We start from the raw sequence: 18,285 nt of genomic DNA on the forward strand, positions 1-18,285 counted from the left end.
TTTATCTTTGTCAATATATATATATATATATATATATATATATATATATATATATATATATATATATATATATATATATATATATATATATATATATATATATATATATATGTGTGTGTGTGTGTATATATATACATACCTTATTTATTTAACATCTTTAGCCTGACGTGAAAGACAGCTAGTAGTTCATTGTGTTTCAATATTCAAATCTGCAAAATTATGAATGTATATTTGGATTTTTAGAACAAACAATCTATTGGTTTACATATATTGTGTTTCCATCTAATATTGTGTTTCCATCTTAAATTCCCATGTAACCATGTTTTGGCTGGTTTGCATTTTAGAATGAGCAACCAAAAGCTTTTATCATTCCTTCCCTTTGAAACATTGATGTAAAAGATGTATTTTAAAACATCTCCAGATGTCCGTAACTTTGTGTATTACTATATTTTGCTATGACCTTACTGTTCTAGCCTATGACCTATTTAGTTATCATCTAGTCTCGTGCCATACAGTTTTCATTTTTATCCTTCTCTACCAGCTCAAATCCTATTCTTTTCTAGTGATTACAATTTCAATACATGTCTGTGTCATGAATTTCCACTGTATATGCTAAGTGTGTCAAGAGTTATCTCATGTTGCTTTTTCTGGGTGGTGTAGTTGTCGTTTTCTGAAAGGTGGAAACTACTTGAAGAAGAAGTAATTCGACCAAGGAATTATGAGAGAAAGCAATTAGAATCTGACAGCAAGGGACATCCCATTTATAGATATGATATGGAGCCATTTTCAGTATGTAGATGTCAAGATACATGAGTTAATTAGTATGGCATGTTATAGATATTAATTAGTATGGCATGAGTTAACTAGTATGGCATTTTCAGTAATAAGTTGGGAATTTTAGGCAGGATCATGTTTTGGGTGTTGGAGGATTTGGTAGAGTTTACAAAGGTTTGATCAGTGAAGATCTCAGGGATGGGCTGCAACCCCTTCAAGCTGCAACCCCTTCAAGTAGCAGTGAAAGTCCATGATGGTGATAACAGTCATCAAGGTCATAGGGAATGGCTGGTATCCATCTCCAATAACTCAATTGTTGGTTCTGTCAAATTAGATAAAATGTGGTAAGTATATTTTTTTCCTTTTAACTGATAAAATGTACAAAATAAAGTATCAGAAGTGATATTGTTTTTTACAAATGCAAACTAATTTTGAGTAAATCATCTTTTTGCTCGTTTATCAAATTAGATTGCCTCCCAAAAGGATGCAAGGGTTAGATTTGAACTTGTTATTCATAGATCTATCACTATATGATGTGGTTGAGATAATTGATGAATGTTTATCTTTTTAAGCATTCCAATTAGTCATCTTGTTACCTGGTGCTCTTATTGCATTTTCAACTATGATCTTTGGTCTTGGTTTACTAATATATTATTTATGTGTTTTTACAGTTTACAAATCTCAAGTACTCCAGAGTTGAAATTGATGAAGTGCGGTTCGAGTGGGTTGAATGCATGCTAGATTACATTTGAAGTGCGGTTCTACCTTGATGTGTTAAAGGAATGTTCTACCTTGATTTTGATATCTATTAGCTAGCTTTTGATGTAAAAATAATGTTTGAGTATTTTATGGATATTGTTGTAAGAAGATTATTTATATAATTTGTGAATATTTGTGTATTTTATGGATATTGTTGAATGAAGAATATTTGTATAATTTGTGAATATTTGTGTATTTTTTTTTATTATTGTCGGTTTTTCATTGTTTCGGAAATCAAATTTGTGCTGTTGAAAATATACATATTACATCGATTTTCCACCGCTGCAAAACCGATGTTATTAACTAATATTACATCGGTCATTTACCGCTGTCAAAACTGGTGTTATTAACATACAATATTACATCAGTTTTACACCGTTGATGAAACGGTGTCGTTAAGTGATACTACACCGGTTAATAACCGATTCGAAGACCGGTGTCGTTAAGTGATACTACACCGGTTTTAACCCGATGTCTAAAATGGCAGACTTTTAACATCAGCTTCATAGACATCGGTCGAAAATGAAATAGACACCGGTGGAAAACCGATGTCTATGAGGATTTTTGTTGTAGTGGAGCACCCACATGCTCATATATACTCGGCCGAGCAAAGCCCGCTCGAGCATAAAGGCTCTTAGCCTTATGTATGACTTCTAGCATATTATCGGTCAACCGAGGCCGAGTGAGCACCCACATGCTCATATATGTTCGGTTGGGTAAAGCCCACCCAAGGATAAAGGCATGCTTCTGTTGGATTGAAAGTGCTAGAGGGGGGGGAGGGGTGAATAACGCACGTGGCTATTTCATTTTCAAAAACGTTCGAGTAATATGCAGTGAAAAAGTAATAAACACAAAAGCAATGCTAACACTATTTCTTTTACTTGGTTCAGAGCCTGTGGCGACTCCTACTCCAAGGCTCGTGATCGTTGATCGCTTTTGTTGGGAAATCACTATAGATATGAAATTCTTCACTGGAATGTAAGTACAAGTACAGAATAAAGAATGATTATACTGACAATACAAAATGAAGAAAGTAGTCATCGATTGTCAGAACAGCAGAGCGTTGCTGAAGCATTCGGAGCAACGCACAGGAGCATAAGTTGTTCTATTTTTCATTGGCCTTCGAAGCTGCTCCCCGAGGCTCCTTTTATAGCCTCTGTAGGACTAATTCAAATCATCAAAGTTCGGGATCAAGTTTGACCCAAAGCAGATCGGTCGACCGATCCTCACGTTCGGTCGACCGATCAGATGATCTCCTCCTCATCTGATCCGCTCGTTCTGCTTCTATCTAGTCAAGTCCTATCCTTAGTTTGGTCGACCGATCCCAATGTTTGGTTGACCGATCCCAAGGTTCGGTCGACTGATCAGATGACCTCCTCATCCGATCCGATCCCCCCGGCCTCGATCTGGTAACTCCCATCCTTGGTTCAATCGACTGATCCCCAGGTTCGGTTGACCGATCCCTAGACTGAGCCCGGTCTATAATCTAGAAATATGGACCTTTTATACTGCGATTCGATCATCCAATCAAGCCATTCGGTCGACCGATCATGGCTAAGTCTGACCCTGTAGAAATGTTAGTTTCCTGCAAAACAGAGTTAGACAAATAGCAAATAAAACAAATAAGTTGACAGCTTTCGGGCTGTTAGGTTCTGACTTCGGATTTCCTACCAGAAACCCTAGGTTGAACCGACGTCTACTGTTCCCTCCGTGGGGAATGCGTCCTTACCTACTCCTCTCAGGAGAGCATACCTATTGCTAGTCTGGTCCTCCAGACCGACTGGACTTTCTTCCAAAGGTTACCACCCCCTAGTACCTAGGGTTATCACCCCCTAGGGTTTTCCACCACCTAGGGTTACCCTCCTTAGGATTTTCACCACCTAGGGTTATCACCCCATAGGATCTAAGGTTGTCGCCCCTTAGGGTTTTCCTCCACCTAGGGTTACTACCTCCTAGGACCTAAGGTTATCGCCCCTTAGGATTTTTCACCACCTAGGGTTACCACCCCCTAGGATTTTCCACCTGCCTAATCGCAATTAGGACTTTCCTGCAAACTCGTTCACACATGTTAGATAACAAACCAACTTAACTTTAACCCTTTAACACAATCAAAACACCGATTCGATCGTCAGATGCTTCCCTCACTAACAATCTCCCCCTTTTTGATTATGTCAACATGGTTTAAAGTTAAGCAAAAAAATATGACAGTAAATAAAAAAAGTTAAACATAAGCATAAATGAAAATAATTTGAAATCAACACCTATGCTTCCTCTTTTCATGTTTAAATTCTTAATTTACTTAACTTTGACTTTTCTCTCCACCTTTGATATAAATCAAAAAGAACAAGGAGAGAGAAAAATATTCTTTCGTATCAGTGCCAAGTTTTCTGATGCTTGGTTTTCGTATTGTTGGTTTTGTGAGTGAGGTTGTTACAAGTATAGAATGTCTGGTTTTAGTATTTTGGGATTTTCAAGATTTATCTTATACCAATTTATTTGGTATCAGAGCGAGTTACGATACCTTCTTTTGGTGTTCTGGATTTTTAGGTTAACCCAAGTTTGCTAGTCAACTTGGGTATTTATTTTCAAATTTGTACGGGCTTTCGTTGATTTTCTCATCCATAATTTTGAGGTAAAATGGGGACTGGACAGCGACAGAACATCTCTAGACGGCAAATATGTATAAAGATAATTTTATAATTTTTATACTTGTAGTGATATTTGTGTTATAACTTAACAGATATGAGGAGATCTACACGAATAGCTGCGATATGTGGTGCTGGACGATCACGTAAGAGGACTTTGGAATCTCTGGCAACAGAGTCGCCAGAGATCCATACTGGGTTTGAGCCTATCAGTCAGGGACAAACTCAAGAGACTGCGGGTGCGTCGGGCTCTCAGACCCCGATGGCTCCTTTAGAGGTACCTATCTCGGCTGCACCCAATGTACCCACCCCTACCGTATTTACTGTACCACCAGGGGTACTACCGGCATATCCCGCACCTGCTCCGATCGAGCCTACGGCGTACCAGGCACCACCACCACCTGGACTTACCGTGTACCTGGCACCAGCGCCAACTATGCCCCCAGTACCTACAGTGTACCCAGCATCTGCACCAGCGGTACCGGTTGCTCCATTTCCGGTACCACCACCTACTGTACCTCCAGCTGCGGCCACCCATATCGACCCTGCAGATCGCGAGGATGTGTGTTTTTATCTTTTGGTTTTCTTATTACTATCTAGACTTGTTCTGGTTTTTGGCACTTGGATATTGAATGGTTTTATTGACGATGAGTTTTATTGGATATGTTTTGCTACATGCCTGCTGGACGACAGAAGAGGTGAGTTGATTTTATCGTTGTGATTTGAGTTTTATGGGTGCAGTGAGTAGGATATAAGTTTTGAGCTTTATGAGTGTAGTTGAGTAGGATTTTTAACTTGATTTTTCCTTATCGTTGTATTAGTTTAGTTTTGTTATTAAAATACGTGGGTGTTGCTTATTATTTATATATATTGTTCTGGCCGTATTGGCCGAGGTATTTGGATGTTGTAGGAAGTTTCATATTGTCACCCATATAGGGGAGATACGGCCGAAATTTCTTCTAGCAGGGACTTCCCCGGGGTGTGACAATTTATTTGGTATCAGAGCCAAGTTTGTCCGCTGAAGTCTTAGCATATTGCCTCCGGAGTTACTGTTCAAGGAGGACAACACAGTTAGTCAGGGATTCGGCGAGGAGGGCAGAGAGCCAAATCTTCGCGTCGTTAGCAGATGTTCGCCCCCCCTACAGCAGCTGCATATGGCATGCATGGACAGGAGCACTCCAACACCTTTATAGTACCACAAAGTTCAGTTGTGGGACCCTAGTATCAGCTGCAACCTCAGCCCTTAGCCCAGAATTGGCTGCCCTAACCCCTGGTTCAGTATCAGACGCAGTCCTAGCTATGAGTACAATATCAGTCGCAGTCCTCTCTTCCACCTCTGGCCCCTTATCCAGCACTGCCTTAGTGGTCGGCTCCTGCTCAGATGCAACTGCCCCTGGCAGCGCTCCCACCTCCGCCAGAGACTGGACGTATTTATACGGCTACCAGAGAGGATGCTCAGCGGGCCGACGGATCCGTTTTCCGCATTACGATTTCCATTTATGCCTTATCTGCTGATATGCTGATAGATACTTGTAGCTCGCATTCTTTTATATCCCGTGCCTTTATGAGAGAGATTGGTAGATTACCCACCTTTAGACCGCAACGATTGACCGTCTCTCTACCGTCCGGTGATGCTTTGGACGTCACCCAGGACGTCAAAGGTTGTCCGTTAGACTTTGGCAATCAGATACTTACGGTAGATCTTTTGGTACTGGAAATGGTCGAGTTCGACATTATCCTTGGCATGGATTGGTTGTTTGCATATAATGCCACGGTTGATTGCTAGATGAGGGTGGTCACATTCCGACCTCCGAACTGTAACGCCCCGCCTCTCCTGCTAAGGCGACGGGGGTTACTTTAACATACATACCTACTTACTACAGTGGAAGTCTTATTTATAGAAATTAAAAACTTTTCTTTTCTTTAAAATCACCATGACTAATCACCTGGACATATAAAACCACATAGCATACTTAACATGATTTTTAAGTCATAATACCCAAACACATAATTAAATGTCATGGAGTCATAAAGTAGTAACATAAACTAGGCATAGTTCTTATTAAACAAAAGCAGGTCTTTCTCCTTTAGCCAAGCCACTACCACACACATCCTTTTAGCCCCTCCTGCTGCTCCCCTAGTTCATCAATTCCTTGCCTTTATCTGTGGTACAAGAAAGTAAGCTGTGAGCACTCATAGCTCAGTAAATTCCTTTCCTACTCACAAAAACCGTATAGCATATCAAAATCACAAGACATAACGCATGGAGACAAATTCATCATATCATGCAGCATATCATGGCATATCGTAACATAATCGTAAGGTATCATGGCATAATATAACATGGTCATCAAATACACCCTGACATATCATATCATCATCATAAATATCATGGCACAATCATAAGGTATATGTAAGGTAAATTTCTAAACATGTATCATGAAAACATATGCAACATGTCTTTTGAAAACTTATAATATACATACTTAAACATAATCTCAACATAAGGGGGGCCCCGGCTTGTACCACATACATAAATGTGCGCGTCCTATGTAGGTCCAAGGTACCAAGTCTTGAACCCTACAAGGCATACATACTAGGCCCGTTTCTTAGTCCATCGACCTAGGGGCACTTAGGAGCCCATCCCTAACGAGGCCTGTTTCTTAGTCCATCGACTCCGGGGCGCTTATGGAGCCCACCCTTGGTACAAGCCTTAAAAGTAAAGTAGCATGTCATACATATCATAATTCTTAACCTATCATTCATGTCATATTCATATCATGAAGAGTGCTCCTAGTCCCAACTGATAGGGAAGCAACTCTTAGGCATAACATAAAACATGTATAATTGGGCACACACCACATCATGAATTTGGGCACACAGCACATCATGATCACATGCATAATTGGGCACACAGCACATCATGAACTTGGGCACATAGCATATCATAAACTTGGGCACATAGCATATCATAAATTTGGACACATAGCATATCATAAATTGGGCATATCATAAATTTGGGCACATAGCATATCATAAATTGGGCACATAGCATATCATAAATTTGGGCACATAGCATATCATAAATTTGGGCACATAGCACATCATCATGCATAGGTCATAAGCATACATAAATGAGTATAGCAGCATGGCATATTCTTATCATATCATAAAGCATTGCATGAGAGGCACATGGGAAATCATAATTAGGTCTCTAACCCTAATATCATGTAGTGGCCGAAACATGTAGTTGTAGCCTAGGTTAGCAAGAAACATAAAAGCATGTGAACCCTAAACCATTATCCTATCAAATATCATAAGGAACACCTTGAGCATGTTTAGTTTGGGTTCTAAGCTTCCTAGGTCTTTTACTTATATCATGGCCGAAACTCATCAAACATCAAATTAGGTTATAAGCAACATACAAACATGTAAACCCTAAACTAATGTCATATCATATACCATAAGGAACAACTTAAGCATGTTTAGTTTGGATTCTAAGTTCTCTAAGCTTTTAACCTTATCATGGCCGAACCCTAGCAAGCATGATTCTAGGTTACAAGTAGCATGAAAGTGTTGAACCTTAAATCAATATCATAACACATATCATGAGGAACATCATAAGCACATTTAGTTTAAGTTCCAAACTTCCTAAGCCCTTAAATCTAAGGTGGCCGAAACTTGTTAAGCATGGAAACTAGGTTTCTAGTGGCATAAGAGCATGGAAACCATCAACAACTTTCATAGCATTTATTACAAGAAACATCATGAGCATATCTAAGTTGGGTTCTAAGTTCTCTAAGCCCTTAAACTAATGGTGGCCGAAACATGTAAGACATAGACTAGTTTTCATGTGACATAAAAAGCATGAAAACCCTACATAAATTGTATGGCATTTATTACAAGGAACATCATGAGCAAACTTAGTTTAAGTTCTAAGCATCCTAGGTCTTAAAACCTTGTGTGACCGAAAGTTATAGAGCATGTAACCAAATTTCTATGCAACCAACAAGCATAAGAACATCAAGTTAGTTTAATATCATTTCATCAAGAAGGTCATGAGCATCTTAGACTTGTTTTAAACTTTCCTAGGCCTCAAATCTTAACATGGCCGAATCTTCATAAGCATGGAATAGAGTTCAAATCAACATATAAACATGGGCATATCATATTAGCTTCATATCTTATCTTAGGGAAATCATGGCATGCTTAGTTTTAGGTTTAAAACTCTTTTAGGCCCTTAGATCTACCATGGCTGAATGTTAATGAGCATGAAAATGAAGTTCTAATCAACATACAAGTAGGAGAAGATGTTAACAACACCATTAACATAGGGTACATATCATAAGAAAAAAAGGGGAACATGTTTAGTTTGAGTCTTAAGCTTACCTAGTTCCTTTGTTCATGTTTGGCCGAGAGTCTAGGATCATGAATTTAAGTTCTAACTAAACATTCTAGCATAGAAACATTAAGTTAACCTCCTACCATAAGATACATGTCACAAGAAATATGATGAGCATATCTAGTTAGATCTTAAAATTCCTTAGATCCTTTCTTTTTGTCTTGGCCGAAATCTCCATGAAGCAACCCTAGGTTTTTAAGCAATCTATCTTCATGAAAACCACATGAGCTATTGTACCACAGGTGAGGGGAAGCTTACCTAGTTTTCGCTTGTTGATCCTTAAGGAAGTGGTACCCTTGTGAGGAGGGAGGAGAAGTTTCTCTTCCTTATCTCCCTTTTTGTTTTTCTTCTTCTTGTATGAGGTAGCCCTTGAGACTCCTTGCTAGTATTTGTTTTCCCTTAGAGAGAAAACCTAAACTTGGCTTTTGGAGATGAGGGAGGAGGGCTCTAGTTCTCGGTGGAGAAAGGAAGGAGGATGAGGAAGAAGAAAATTTTAGAATTTCTCTTTCTCTTTTCTCCTCTAATCCCTTTTATTCAACATGGGAAGGATTATTGTCCCCATTCATTCCCCCCCTTTACTTCACTTTAATTCCCACGAAAATGAGAAGGGAGAGAGGAGAGGAAGGCAATTCACCTTTTGCTTGCTTCTTCTCTTAACCAAGAGGAAGAGGAGGTAAGTCACTTGGTTTTCTCTTGCTCTTTTCTTAGTTTTCTTTTATTTTTCTCCTCTCCTTTAAATAAATTTTCCATTCCTTCCTATCCATGTATTATTCATTATCCTAGTGGTTATCATACATCAATCTATCTTCATTATTTGTGGGAGGTTCAATGTTCAATCCTTGACCTCACCTCTTTTTATTTCTATTATTTCTTTTTGATTCCTCTTACTTTCATGCTCTAAAGAAAATATTATTCATATACTTATCTTAAAATTTCGTGGGTGTTACACGAACCAACCCTTGTGGGATTTCACTGCCATCAGGGACGATGACATATCGACTATTTCAGCGATTCAGGCTCAAAAGCTACTGTCACATGGTTGTCAGGGTTTTCTATTATCTTTGATTCATACTGAAGATGACAGTAGTTCTCAACTCTCCGACGTTCCAGTAGTCCGAGAGTATCCGGATGTATTTCCAGAGGAGCTACCATTCTTGCCTCCCAGAAGACAAGTGGAGTTTGCTATTGAGTTGATTTCGGGAACTACACCGATATCGAAAGCTCCTTATCGTATGGCACCAAAAGAGTTGAACGAACAAAAGGTTCAACTCCAGGAGCTTTTAGACAGGGGATTTATACACCCTAGTGCTTCTCCATGGGGTTCTCCGGTATTATTTGTCAAGAAAAAGGATGGTACTCTGAGGTTGTGCATCGATTACAGACAGCTGAATGTAGTGACCGTCAGAAATAAGTATCCCTTACCACGGATCGAGGATTTATTTGATCAGCTCAAAGGTACCTCAGTGTATTCAAAGATTGATATGCGGTCCGGATATCATCAGCTGAGAGTCAAAGAATCAGATATTCAGAAGACAGCTTTCCGTACTAGATACGGCCATTATGAGTTTTTGGTAATGCCATTTGATCTTACCAATGCTCCAGCGGTGATTATGGATTTGATGAACCGCGTCTTCCTGGAGTATCTTGATCAGTTTGTTATCATTTTCATCGATGACATATTGGTCTATACGTGTTCCGAGGAGGAACATACACAGCATCTACGCATAGTCTTGGAGACTCTTCGACGACATCAGCTATACGCGAAGTTCAGCAAGTGTGCTTTCTAGCTATCCTTAGTCAGTTTTCTGGGACACGTGGTCTCTAGTAGAGGTATTTCAGTAGACCTGCAGAAGATCGAGGCTGTCACCAACTAGGAGCAGCCAAAATCAGTTCAGGAGATCTGGAGTTTTCTGGGACTAGCTGCATATTACAGACGATTCGTCGAGGGTTTCTCCCGGATTGCTATGCCGCTGACACGCCTGACCAGGAAAGGCATGAAGTTCACTTAGACAGAAGCTTGCGAGACTAGCTTTCTGGAGCTGAAGCGAAGATTAGTGTCAGCTCCAGTTTTGGTTTTGCCCGTTGGAGAGGATGGATTCGTGCTCTACAGCGACACATCTCTTTAGGGTTTGGGTGTTGTTCCAATTCAGCACGGCAGGGTAGTCTCCTATGCTTCTCGACAGTTGAAAGAGCATGAGAAGAACTACCCAGTTCATGATCTAGAGTTAGCCACTATTATATTTGCTCTGAAGATTTGGCGGCATCATCTGTACGACATTACCTTTGAGATTCTTACGGATCATAAGAGTCTCAAATATATTTTCACTCAGAAGGAACTCAATCTTCGACAGAGGAAATGGATGGAGTTCCTGAAGGATTATGATTGTACCATTAGCTATCACCTAGTGAAAGCTAATGTGGTTGCCGATGCACTAAGTAGGAAGTCCAGAAGGACTTTGGCTTGCCACTGGGCTTCAGTCATAGACTTGATTCAGGATTTCTCTGAGTTAGGCCTTGAGGAGCAAGGACAGACAGAGCAGGGTATTCGTGTAAGCATGGTTGCTCAATCGTTGATCAGGACGAAGATCCGAGAGGCCCAGGCCGGTGATCAATATTTTCAGTTCATTGGCAGCCAGATAGCTTCCAAGCAGCAGACCGAGTTCACACGAGATGAGGAGGGTATTATATATTTCCGAGGCAAATTATGTATACCTCAGCCTCACCCGATCTTACAAGAGCTACTTCAGGAGGCTCATCGCTCTAGATTTACGATCCATCTAGGTGGGACCTGCATTTATCGAGATTTGAGGCGTTCCTACTGGTGAAACGGTATGAAGAAAGACATCACGGAATTTGTAGCTAGATGTCTTGTCTGTCAGCAGGTGAAGGCTGAGCACCAGAGACCTACTGGATTACTTCAGCGGATTCCTATTCCTGAGTGAAAATGGGAACACATTACCATGGACTTTGTGGTGGGTTTATCAAGGACATGACGAGGCCATGACTCGATTTGGGTAATCTTTGATCGATTAACCAAATCCGCGCACTTCTTAGCGATCCGGAAGACTTATTCCCTGGATCGATTGACTAATCTGTATTGTCGAGAGACCATCATATTACATGGTGTTCCTTTAAGTATTATTTTGGATAGAGGCCCCCGGTTCACGTCTCGATTCTGGCAGAGTCTGTAGCAGGCCTTGGGCACTCAGCTCTGTTTCAGTACAACTTTCCATCCGTAGACAAATGGACAATCAGAGTGGACTATACAGACTCTAGAGGACTTGTTGAGGTCTTGTGTATTGGATTTTAGAGGCAGTTGGGAGGACCATTTGCCATTGGTAGAGTTCGCATACAACAACAACTTTCATTCGGCTATCTAGATGGCACCGTTTGAAGCGTTTTATGGTAGGACTTGTCAGACACCCACCCTCTGGGATGAGTTTGGGGAGACCCAGCTGTTGGGACCTCATAGAACTCAGCAAGAGGCAGAGTTGGTCCATACTATTAGACGGAGTATGTCAGAGGTGCAGGACCGCCAGAAGAGTTATGTTGATCAGAGACGCAGACCCCTAGAGTTCTCTACTAGCGACCATGTATTTCTGCGAGTCTCACCCATGAAAGGGGTGAAGAGATTTGGTCTCAGAGGTAAGCTAGCTCCGTGATACATTGACCCTTTCCAGATCCTGGAGAGGATTGGAGTGGTGGCTTACCGGCTGGCACTACCACTGTCACTAGCAGGCGTCCATGATGTATTCCACGTGTCTATGCCGAAGAGATGCATACCTGACCCGACACATGTGCTGACAGATATCTCAGTTCCCGTTCAACCTGACGTTACCTACGAGGAGGTTCCAGTACGCATTATGGACCGGAAAGATCATCAGCTACGGAACAAGACTATCTGACTGGTTAAATCGGATGGTGACATCATTCGGACGAGGAGGCTACCTGGGAGCTCGAGGATACGATCCGAGCTCGATACCCCCATCTTTTCATTTGAGGTATGTGGGTTATTTTCCGTTCAACATTTATACTTTCTATCTATTATTAGTACTTGCTTATGGTAGATAACAAAATTTGGGGACCAAATTTTTATTAGTGGGGGAGAATGTAAAATACTGGGAAAAAATAGCGAATAACCATAAGGGAATTTTCGAAAATTTTAAAAAATTTCTGGGAATTTTTCGGAGACCGTATGGACGGCTTTACGGGGATAAAACTGAACCCCGAACAAGCCTGTTTAGACTACCCCATTTAGCGAGGAAATGTTTATTTTTTTTTACTTTCTTTTTCTTTATTTTTTTCCCCATGCCTTTCCCCTTCGTTTTCTTCCCCATTTCCTCTCCTCTCCGCCCAATTCTTTTCCCCGACGGTTTCCATCTCCTCAAATCGTCAACGCCGATTTCCTTCTTCTTGTTGGTGCAATATCCCTTAGGTAAAGGTTGACTGAGTTGACCAAGCTTGAGTCTTGGTCATAGTTTCGATGTTTGACAATACATGTAGACACATGAACAATGCAGGTACAGTTGTTCATATGGGGAGATTCTGATCAGGGACTGATCAGTATGAATGAAGAAGAGTCAAGTAGGTCAAAAGTGACCGGATACCTGACTGGAAAGTCCTAGTGAGTGAAGCTAGGCAGAAGGAAATCCTGGTGAGTGAAGCTCGGTGAAAGTCCTAGTGAGTGAAGCTAGGCAGATGGAAAGTCCTAGTGAGTGAAGCTAGGCAGAAGGAAATCCTGGTGAGTGAAGGCAGGTGAAAGTCCTAGTGAGTGAAGCTAGGCAGATAGAAAGTCCTAGTGAGTGAAGCTAGGCAGAAGGAAATCCTGGTGAGTGAAGCCAGGTGAAAGTCCTAGTGAGTGAAGCTAGGCAGATGGAAAATCCTAGTGAGTGAAGCTAGGTGAAAGCCCTGGTGAGTGAAGCCAGGCAAGGGAAAATCCAGATGGATCAAGGATGATCGGACATCTGGTGTTGGGAAGTCCAAGTAGGTCAAAGGATTGACTGGATACTTGGCACGAGGAAATCCAGATGGGTCAAGGTTAACCAGACATCTGGTGGAAGTCCAAGTGGGTCAAAGGGTTTGACCGGACACTTGGTGGGGAGTTCTGGCAGGTCAAGGGAGTGACCAGATGCTAGGTATGATGTACCAACAGGTCAAGGTTGATATGATGTTGGTTTGATAGGCTTGGGACTTGGTTTTGGGCAAAAACCAAAAGCTGGATCGATCAGTGGATCGATCCAGGCCTTTCCTAGCGAACAGAGAGCCTCTGAATCGATCAGTGGATCGATCTAGAGGTCCCAATCGATCAGTCGATTGATTGGGACGCTGCTGCTTCGCGCGATAAGCGCTGGATCGATCCGTGGATCGATCCAGGCATTTTTACAGAGCACAGAGGCGCTCTGGATCGATCCGTGAATCGATCCAAAGCCTCCCCGATCGATTGGGAGTTTTCGAATCGATCGGGATCTGACCGTTGCGTCGTATTTGAGCTGCAGGCGAGCGTTGTCTTCGGCAGCTCTTCACTGATTCATTTAAGACCTTCACCAGCTTCTCCACAGCTCTTCTCAAGCTCGAGATTGCCAGTTCTTGAAGGCTCTTGGAGGTTCTTCCAAGTCAAGAGGCGGATCAAAGCAAGAAGAAGAAACTAGGGTTAGGGTTTTTGCTCTCATTGTAAGCTTGTAAGCTTGTATTTCATTACCTTTCCCTTTCTTCTTGTATTGAGTCTTGTAGGGCTTCTCCGCCCTTGGTAGTTACCATAAAGGAGAGTTTTATTAGTGGAGGGTGTGTGTGTAGGTGTGGATCCTTGGATTAGTCACCTCTTGTGAGGTGGATATCAAGTAAACCAACCTTGTTAGCGTTGTGTGGTTTGTTTCTGTATTTTCCGCTGCACATCTTGAAGAAACAAGCAATGACGAGCATCTAGCACGCGACGAGCTATTCACCCCCCCTCTAGCTACTTTTCGGTCCCAACAAGTGGTATCAGAGCGATGCCGCTCTTCACCGGAATCATCGCCGGAAGGGTCAATCATAACAAGAAGAGCTTGAGGGTGAAGAAGTTGAAGAAAAATTGTCAAAGTCAAAGAAATTCAAAAGCTCAACTTCTACAATGGAATTCCGAGATGGGTTCGGATTCGACACGAGGGTGGCTCCACCATACACTTCCACGAGCTTCGATTCTTGGAAATCAAGAATCGAAAATTTTCTTATGATGGAGATAGAGCAATGGTTTGCTCTTATGGAAGGTTTCAAGACTCCAACAAATTCAAAGGGCAAATTTCTCAAGAGGAGTAAGTGGAGCCAAGAGCAAGTTCAAAGGTGCGAGGCCAATGACAAAGTGACCAAGCTTTTGGTCAATTTATTGTCAAGCACCATCCTTTGCAAAATTGGAGAATTTAAAGATGCAAAGGAATTATGGAGTAAATTGGCCAAGCTTCATGAAGAGATCCCCTCCACTGTACAAGAGCAAGAAGAATCTAGAGAGGGTGACTCTTTGAAGCAAGACCAAGAGGAGGACTCCGAAGTTGAGAGATGCTCAACTTCCGAAGAAGAGGAAGTTCAAGAAGCTTCATCCTCAAAGGAGTGCAATCAAAAGAGCAAGGAAGGAGCATATTCCTTGTATCATGTACAAGAGGATGAAGAAGAAGGTGAAGCCTCCACCTCCGCAAGTCAAGCAAAATCGAATGGAGGAATATCTTCGGATCAAGAGGAAGCTTCTACCTCCAGATCAAAAAGAGAAGATGCCACCCCTACAAGCAAAGGTATAAACATTTTAATTAATAATAAAAATCATATCATATGTTTTGAATGTAGAGAACATGGACATTACAAAAGTAAATACCCTAATTTGGTCAAGAAGAAGGGTCAAGTGACACAAAAGGGCAAGGAGAAGCCCAAGGAGACCACCCCCGGGACAAAGAAGAGCAAGGAGCACATTGTGTGCTTCTTGTGTCAACAAAAAGGGCATTACCGAAGTCAATGCCCCAAGGGGAAGAAGATGGTCAAGGCTCAAGGAGGCACTAATCAAGGGGGAGCCTCCAAGGTAAAGAAGAAGGTAACATTTATTGAGCCTACCCCTTTACGTTATGGTAAAAAGCATGATAGTTCTAATTTTTATCATTTTAATGCAATTTACCATAAGAATAGAAAGCATGAGGGCATTAATGAAAAGCATGTGACCCTACATGCCAAGACTACCCAACCTAAGGTTAGGAAGGTAGATAGACATTTGGGCAAGAACACTAAGGATAATAGATACAAGCCCAAGAATAAAAATGCTCATGGATCAAATGAAAAATCAAATACTAAGGACTTAGTGAGGGAAAATCAAGTCTTGAGGTCAAGACTTGATAAATTAGAAAAGACCCTAAAAAGATTGGAAAATATCCTATTAGGGCAAAATGGGCATAACCTAGGTTTAGGGGTACAAAGGTCATCTAATGGCCATAGAGGTTTGGGATATAAACCCAAGGCTAAAAAGGATGTGCCTAGTTATCATAGGGTTCCATATAGTTATGGAACAAACCCTAAGTCTAGAGGTCAAGTCAAGGATACAAGGGAAGATATCCCTAGGAGTATCTTTGCAACCAAAGTGACTAAGACTTCTAAGAAGTCTAAGAAAGTAACTAACAAGGTCACAAGGGAGGCTATCCCTAGAGTTGACCTAGAAAATGTGACCAAGGCTTCTAAGAAGCCCAACAAGGTCACTAGGAAGGTATCTAGGGAAGTTATCCCTAGTGAGTACCTAGAGCATCCAAGGAGCACCAATAGGTATTGGGTTCCTAGGAGCATTTTCTCTACCCCATAGATGGGTTAGAGAGTGTTAACTCCGATTAGAAGGGTAGTTAACCCAACTTTGAAGAAATTGACACTCAAGGAGCATTATCAAGGTTTTCGTTAACCTTTGAAATGAAATGGAATTATTATTTACTCTTTAAAAGAGTAAAATGTGCCTAATGGTGGAAAATTTGATTTTATCTTTAATGGCATAAATTGGGAAAACCTAGAGAAATACCAAGTTGGGATTTTGGTATTCTCTTAGAAATTTAAGGCAATCCGGGCCTTGATTTACGTGTTTACTCTTGAGGAAAAATGAAATATGCCAACATTTGAGGATATGCTTAATTTTTAAGTGGCATAAACAAATCAAGAGAAATAGAAATGTCAATTTAGGTTTTGGCACTTCTTTGAAGCATTTGGGGCAATCTAGGTTTAACGTTTTAAGTTAAAACAAGTGGAAATAGCTAAGTGGTTAAGGATACTTAGATAGGAAATCTAGGTATATTTTATTTATGCTAAACCTTGCCATGATTGCTTGCCCATCATATGTCATGACATCATGTGTATTTTGCATTCATTTCTTTATTGTGAAAAATATAAAAATACCATGTCATGTCATACATACATCATGTAGCTATAGGACTCTTTCTTTTGAAAGATATGTTATATTGATGTATGTCATAACATTAATCATGCATTTAGTTTGATTTCCTTAAAATTAAGGACAAATGTTTTACCAACAAATGGTATAAACAAATGGCATTTATATACAAGTTATACCAATAAGTGGTATATCAACAAGTGGCATACCAACAAGTGGTATTTATACCAACAAGTGGTATACACAAGTGGAATCAACAAGTAACATCCTTGGTGGATGTTCACCACTCAAAATGCCTAAATAGAGATGCATGATCCCTAGATTAGGGCAAAACCAAATTTACATCTCACAAAGGCCTATAAGATGACTTGTATGTGTTTTAGTGCACATTAGATACAAGTGAGATGTTAAGATGATGAACAAAACTCAAGATGTTGATTTAGTGCATTCTTTAGAGTTTTAGGTTCATCAAAACACATAGTTATGTGTTTTCCCATCATTGGGAAAGCTAATGTACAAGTCATGTGCATTTAGCCCAAGGAAAATGGTGGGATATTGGTTTTGAAAGATGTTTTAAAAATGTTTTTGGAAAACCTTGGTGAAGGCTATCTTTTGATAGTAATCACCATTGAATAGTTAGACACAAACTTGAAGAATACGCTAAAGTTTTAGCATGTTTTCAAGCTTATGTCAATCTTTGAAAATATGATGTATTTTCATAGAAAACTATTTTTCCATGATAAAGTATACCATAAACAATGTCTATACGAAATTTCATGATTTTTGAATTTTTGTAGAATTTTCTAGGGGCCTCTGAAGGTGACTGAAATCATTTTTCAACAACTATCAGACCTCAATCGATCCACCGATCGATTAAGGGTCTCAATCGATCAGTGGATCGATTGGGAGCAAGCTTCTCGCGAACAGAAGCTTGCTGGATCGATCAGCCGATCGATCCACAAGGCCTGAATCTATCAGTGGATCGATTCAGAAAGGTTCAATCGATTGGAACCCAACTCCAATCGATCCAAGGTGCTGATTTTGGCTAGGAAGCCTTGATTTCAGCATTTTGAACCTGTTTTAGTCTACGTAACCATTCCAAACTCCTCAAAATACATTTGTATACATAAAAAGGGTGTTTTCGTGTTGAAAACAAGGATGGATTGGTTAAGGAAGACTATATTGAAGTCTAGGGTGAGGTTTGTTTCAAATTTTGAATATTTGAACCTCAAAGCTTCTAAATTTGGGTTTCCTAAAGGATTAGGGATTCCAAGTCATTGTTAGTGCAATGACAGAAGTTACTACAATGTCTTTAGGGGGAGGGACTC

The sequence above is a fragment of the Zingiber officinale genome, chromosome 6B (genome assembly GCF_018446385.1).
Source record: "Zingiber officinale cultivar Zhangliang chromosome 6B, Zo_v1.1, whole genome shotgun sequence".
NCBI lineage: Eukaryota > Viridiplantae > Streptophyta > Magnoliopsida > Zingiberales > Zingiberaceae > Zingiber > Zingiber officinale.